We start from the raw sequence: 7,600 nt of genomic DNA, 5'->3' as shown, positions 1-7,600 counted from the left end.
TTAATAACGCGTTGTTAAATGCTGAAATGTACATTTAACTAAGATTAATACATGCTTTAGAAGTATTTCTCATTGTCAGTTTGTTAATGAATGAACTAATGTTAAATAATGGAGCCGTATTGTAAAGTGTGTGACTGAACAACAGTCAGAACATATTCAAACAATATCTAGGGCATGTACTTTAGTCAAGATTAAAATATAAAATGTTTAAGTTTGAAAATGAATAGCCTTAAAGCTGTAGTCTACGATGTTGAAAATCAGTCGAGAAAGCCTGAATTTTTAAAAAAAACTCATCCCGCCCCTCCACACGCACACCCCTCCCCTCTGTGCTACCTGATCCCTCCCACCGGGAAACGACCTGAACAACGTCACTCAGTCAAGCAGGAGTAAACATTGGAACAGAGATGTTGATAGCTCAAAGGCACACGTTTGACTTCACGCCCACGCAAGATTAGCAACACATGCAATGTTCTATCGGCTCGAACAGAAAACCGCTAACGTTAGGCCTATTGAAATAGTCAAGCACTTCAAGAAATATAATTACTTTGACCCGTGATAGGCGATGCTAAACGGCTAACATTCCAATGCCGACCGGCAGCATGATCATGTTGTCATGCTGATAAAAAGCTATTTATGTAATACACCACACCATAAAAGTATAAATAAATGTTTACCTGCTCAACAAATAATCAGCGTCGGTTTTAAGTCCAAAGGTTTCTCTGAAGCTTCCTCCAACGGGCAACGGTGGACCCCATATTGATTCGGCTTTGAGTCCGGCGTTCTTCACATTTATTTTAAATATCTGCTCTTTCCTCAATTGACTTTCTCTTTATTCCAACCTTGACTGTTGGGGCGAGCAGGGGCCGCTTGCCGCTGTCTGTTTGTTGGTTTTTCTCCATTGCTGAGTTGACGCTGCCTAAGTTACTTGCCAGCAAAATTTCATGTCGCAGGAGGGGGCGGGGTGGGGTGCGGTGGGTGGAGACGCGAGTGGAGCAGGGGATTGGATGAGAGCAGTTAACCAATGTAAGCCGTCCGGCCGGACAGCTTACATTGGTCAATTTCTCTGCGGGTGTACACCCAATAGAGTGAATGGATTTTTTTCATTCTTTTTTCTCTTCATATTGTTAGGATTGTACTGTAGAACCATAACCAGCATCTAAACGAGATTATTAATAATGAACAATCTTTGAAATCGTAGACCATAGCTTTAATAACTCTTTTACATAAAGCACGTCCTGCACTTAATGTTCTCATTCATGCATGTTCTATTCGTATAGGCTACAAACCGAAACCAAAACATCAGACGCAAGAGCTTTGCTTCCGAAGGACACACGCAACTTTTTTATATTAATATATAATACGGGTTCTTTATTTAGCCTACAAAAAACAGTAGGCCTATATTAATCATTATTAATTAAACTATCAGCTGTTCTGTTCCTTGCGCTTCACTTGCCGTGGCCGCTGTCAGAGAGCGAATTCATAAACCCAGCGCATCAGCATCCAAAAACCAAACTATTTAGACACTTAGCAGCCATTAAATGTCTTTAAAATAAGATGGATATATCGGCAGAAGGTGGAGTTAGAAAACAAATAAACTGTTCCTGAAATGAAGTGATGACACAAAGAAATCCACACAGAAATCAGAACCGGCTTAAGTCGCCGTTTTCTTGCCTTTCCCGACACTGACCTGATCGTTGGTCATGCGGATTGATATTATGGTCTGTTTGCACTTTGTAATTGTAAAAAATACGTTTCTGAACCGAATGATATAAGAATCAGGAGTTGTTTCTGCGTCGAAAGTAAAGTAAGCGATTACAATCAATATTTAAGAAGCCCACGTCCGGTATTTTTTGGTACAAAATAATAAAACGTAGCGTCAATAAAATCATTAATTTCAGTATTTATAATGTTATAAATGAAAAATTGAGTACTGCATCTCAAAGCCCTTGGTATAATCTATCATTTACAGCAATAAACACAAATCACCTGTTTTGGTCATTTTTATGGTAATGAATACTTTGACGCTCTATATCTCCTAATTAGATTATGCGACTTTAGCCGGGGTTTCACAGACGGGGTCACATTTACTCACCGTCAAGTTGTTCCAACCCTGTATGAGTTTCTTTGTTCTGCTGAACACAAAGGAAGATATTTTGAAGAATGTTAGTAACCAAACAGATAGAGCAACCATTAACTACCATAGTATTTTTTTCCCTATTATTAATTAAACTATCAGCTGTTCTGTTCCTTGCGCTTCACTTGCCGTGGCCGCTGTCAGAGAGCGAATTCATAAACCCAGCGCATCAGCATCCAAAAACCAAACTATTTAGACACTTAGCAGCCATTAAATGTCTTTAAAATAAGATGGATATATCGGCAGAAGGTGGAGTTAGAAAACAAATAAACTGTTCCTGAAATGAAGTGATGACACAAAGAAATCCATACAGAAATCAGAACCGGCTTAAGTCGCCGTTTTCTTGCCTTTCCCGACACTGACCTGATCGTTGGTCATGCGGATGACCAACGATCAGTAATGAATACTTTGACGCTCTATATCTCCTAATTAGATTATGCGACTTTAGCCGGGGTTTCACAGACGGGGTCACATTTACTCACCGTCAAGTTGTTCCAACCCTGTATGAGTTTCTTTGTTCTGCTGAACACAAAGGAAGATATTTTGAAGAATGTTAGTAACCAAACAGATAGAGCAACCATTAACTACCATAGTATTTTTTTCCCTATTATTAATTAAACTATCAGCTGTTCTGTTCCTTGCGCTTCACTTGCCGTGGCCGCTGTCAGAGAGCGAATTCATAAACCCAGCGCATCAGCATCCAAAAACCAAACTATTTAGACACTTAGCAGCCATTAAATGTCTTTAAAATAAGATGGATATATCGGCAGAAGGTGGAGTTAGAAAACAAATAAACTGTTCCTGAAATGAAGTGATGACACAAAGAAATCCACACAGAAATCAGAACCGGCTTAAGTCGCCGTTTTCTTGCCTTTCCCGACACTGACCTGATCGTTGGTCATGCGGATGACCAACGATCAGTAATGAATACTTTGACGCTCTATATCTCCTAATTAGATTATGCGACTTTAGCCGGGGTTTCACAGACGGGGTCACATTTACTCACCGTCAAGTTGTTCCAACCCTGTATGAGTTTCTTTGTTCTGCTGAACACAAAGGAAGATATTTTGAAGAATGTTAGTAACCAAACAGATAGAGCAACCATTAACTACCATAGTATTTTTTTCCCTACTATGTAGTTAATGATTGCTCTATCTGCTTGGTTACAAACATTCTTCAAAATCTCTTCCTTTGTGTTCAGCAGAACAGAGAAACTCATACAGGGTTGGAACAACTTGACGGTGAGTAAATTATGACATAATTTTCATTTTTGGGTGAACTAACCCTTTAAGTCCATTAACTGAACTACTGAACTAGAGCTGATTGAGACACTCAGAGATTTTGTGTGGATTTGTTTGTTAATTATTCTCATCTTAAACAGGACAGAGTTTTCAAACACACAGAAAAACTCCTGGAGAAGCGACTGAGATCCACGTGGCACACTATTATAAAGATGTCATTTATTAAAGAGGAGAGTGAAGACATGAAAATTGAAGAAACATTGAGAGTGAAACATGAAGAAACTGAGGAACAAACAGAGAAAGAGGAGAGAGAAGACGTGAAGATTGAAGAAACATTGAGAGTGAAACATGAAGAAACTGAGGAACAAACAGAGAAAGAGGAGAGAGAAGACGTGAAGATTGAAGAAACATTGAGAGTGAAAGATGAAGAAACCGAGGAACAAACAGAGAAAGAGGAGAGTGAAGACGTGAAGATTGAAGAAACATTGAGAGTGAAACATGAAGAAACTGAGGAACAAACAGAGAAAGAGGAGAGAGAAGACGTGAAGATTGAAGAAACATTGAGAGTGAAAGATGAAGAAACCGAGGAACAAACAGAGAAAGAGGAGAGAGAAAACGTGAAGATTGAAGAAACATTCAGAGTGAAAGATGAAGAAACTGAAGAACAAACAGGTTGGTTTCATTCTCAAAGCTGAACTCATTTGATCATTATTAAAATGTGGACAGACATGTTTAGATCACATGACCAGATAAACACTAATGCTGCTTCAAGTGAACCTGTGAAGATCTGATGTCCATTTGTTACGACACATTAAATTAGAAAAAAGGAATTCAATAATAGCCTTTAATAATTACTAAAACCCAAAATCTACTTCTGATTTGAAAACCATTAATTTGTCACTTAATTTATACTAGATTACCGTATCTAACACAATCTGTGTTTTGCATAAAGCAAAGCATGAAATGTGACTGATCAGCTTTACATTTGTTGTCTATAAGGAATTTTTTCCTCATCCTCTAAAACGCTCTCTGTTTAGCTGACATGTACTATAGAAGATTTTGTCGTTGATATGCTCATTGATTTGGGGATTATGTGTGTAATCTGGAGGAAAGTGAGCAAGGGAAGTGTGTAAACATTTGATGTAAAACACTGAGTCCTGCACGTGGGAGAGCGAAGCGCTAGTATTGAATGAAATGAGTGGAAATATTGAGCGTGTCATTTGTAGTACGGGACAAATAGGGTTGACGACTTGACAGCTCAACAATAAACCTTAAGAAAACATTAGATCAAGTGTGAACTTGCAACAGAACACATTTGATATTGTTTTACATTTGATTATTTTATTTATATCCAAAGAACTCTTTAGTAGCATATTTGGTGCACTTTAAAGGGATAGTTCACCCAAAAAAAATGAAATGTCTGTCATCATTTACTCGCCCTCATGATGTTCCAAACCTGTATGAGTTTCTTTGTTCTGCTGAACACAAAAGAAGATATTTTGAAGAAAGTTTGTACCCAGGCTGCTCTGGGGGCACCATTGACTTCCATAGTAGGAATTAATCTTCCTGTGTTCAACATAACAAAGAAATGTATACATGTTTGGAACAACTTGAGGGTGAGTAAATGATGACAGAATTTTCATTTTTAGGTGAACTATCCCTTTAAGCAGTCATTCTGAACCAGTTCTCAACCAATCACTTTTGACAAAAAAAATCAAAATTAATTTACTTAAATTATGACTATATTATTATGTAATTATCTGTCCCAATTTTATCTTTTTTAAAATGTCATAAACTTTTATGACAGGATTATTTATGTATATAATTAATGTAGCCTAGCTAAATGATAAATTAATAATAACATTAATTAGGCTATATTCTATTAATTAACTTGTCTAATGTCTAAAAAATATAATAATTCTGTCTGCCAAGCTTTGATAATGTATGGAATTTTATATTAATATTACCTTTAGAAGCACGGATGTGTCTGTCAGCGCTGCTGCTTTAAGTCAGACAGTCTGAGACACTGAAATGCTGCTTCAAAGTGTGAAGTTCATCATGAGTTACTAATACTTTCTAACACTCCAAATTCCTATAGTTGTTTATTGATCTATGTGTGGACCTATGTAAAATACGGGACAGGTCACGTCCCGTATTGGTTTGATACGGGACTCGTCATTTTGCTTGTAAATACGGGACGATTATGTATTTCACGGGATGGGTGGCAACCCTTGGTACAAATGTACAAAAGGCAGACTAACAGGTCTGAGGGTCAGAATTCTAGCTGATAGACAGGTGTTCAAATACTTATTTGCAGCTGTATCATACAAATATATTGTTTAAAAAATCATACATTGTGATTTCTGGATTTTTTTTTTTAGATTATGTCTCTCACAGTGGACATGCACACACTCGATGACAATTTCAGACCCCTCCATGATTTCTAAGTGGGAGAACTTGCAAAATAGCGGGGTGTTCAAATACTTATTTTCCTCACTGTATAAGCCTTTCTGTGTCTGCAAAAGAGAGAAATGGTCTAAGACGGGCTATGTTTCTCAGGTGGAAAAATGCAGTTTTAGAGATGTGTTTTATGTGTGCTTCAAATGTTAACTGTGGATCTAAAATGACACCAAGATTTCGCACCTGATTACCGTGGTGGAATCAACAATCAAACTGATCTGCTTGGCCTTACGAGTAGCCACCACTGTACCAATCTGCATCAATTCAGTGTTGGAGCCGTTCAGCTTCAGTAAGTTATTCTGCATCCAGATACTGATCTCTGCTAGACAACTACGCAAAGCTATTAATGACCAATGGACATCAGGACTAGTGGTGATGTAAATCTGCGTATCGTCCGCATAGCAGTGATACCCAAGACCATATTTCCTGATGATCTACCCAAACGGAAGCATATAAATGTTAAATAAAATTAGACCCAATACTGAGCCCTGAGGAACTCCCTGTTGAACAGGCACGGTATCAGATTTGTAGTTACCCAGGCTAACAAACTGGGCACGATTCATTAAACAAGACAGAAACCAACAGAGTACAGTTCCAGAAAGACCCAACCAATTTTCCAGCCTGTCAAGCAGAAGAGTGTGACATATAGTGTCAAAAGCAGCACTGAGGTCTAATAAGACCAAGATACTGCAGGCACCGGAATCTGCCGCAATAAGATAATTTACTACCCTAATTAAAGCGGTTTCAGTACTATGCACTCTTCTGAACCCTGATTGAAAAGGTTCAAAGAGACTGTTCAGTGCTAGGTGATTATTTATCTGAATGCCCACAACACGCTCCAGAACTTTAGCCAAGAATGGGAGGTTAGAAATGGGAGGTTAGATTGGCCTGCCGCTGCCTCACAGATGCACAAATCACTTTTGCTCCACATTTCACGTAGTATATGGTGCATAAGTGAAAGCGTGTGGAACTTGTCATTTGAAGGCGAAAAGACTGCGTTTGAGACTCGTGGCAGCTGATTCAAGCAGTTGTAGTGATTGGACTTGTGATTGTATTAAAAAATATCCAAGAAAAAATGCATTTGTGACCAAATATTCTACTAGTGTGCAACTCTCATTGCATGGATTCATATTAATTTGCGGATGTGCAAAATTTGTCTGTGACTTCACATTTTTGATATTTGAATAGGATTTGTGCACCTGCAGTGAAGATTGTGTGAAGGTGTAACTGTTGTGTTGTGTTTGTAGGTGAGAAAAAAAAATCTACAAGTTTACAACTCCTAGAATATTTTTCTCTGTGACTTCAAATGTATTGATACACATGTGTGGACATGCTCTACAGCTACAAATTCCACTCTCACATGTGTTCAGTGGTTTTGCACCAAAAATACCTTCAGTTACAGGAAATTTTCTGAAGAGTATCAGAATGGACTTTATTAAGAGGCGGCAGATCGCACATCATTTGTTTTTCTTTGTTTTGCAAATGGCCCAACATTTCGTTTTTATTGTGAGTGCACAAAAATAAAGTAGAAACTTAACGAATTATAATGACGCATAACACTTGCCTGTGTGACAAAGTATTTTGAGTCTCTTTTGCACTGATAAGAAAAAAAGTGAGTTGGTCATGCCAGACCTCTATGGGTTAATGCTTTACATGTGTAAATGGTTTTTATGCCTGTTGTGTTGTGCTATTGGTTAATTTTTGTATTTTTTTCCTTAGACCTGATGCAGTTGAAAGAGGAGTGTGAAGTACTAAAGGAAATGGA

The sequence above is a fragment of the Gobio gobio genome, assembly GCF_949357685.1.
Source record: "Gobio gobio genome assembly, contig: scaffold_171, whole genome shotgun sequence".
NCBI lineage: Eukaryota > Metazoa > Chordata > Actinopteri > Cypriniformes > Gobionidae > Gobio > Gobio gobio.
This window is presented reverse-complemented; position numbering follows the sequence as displayed.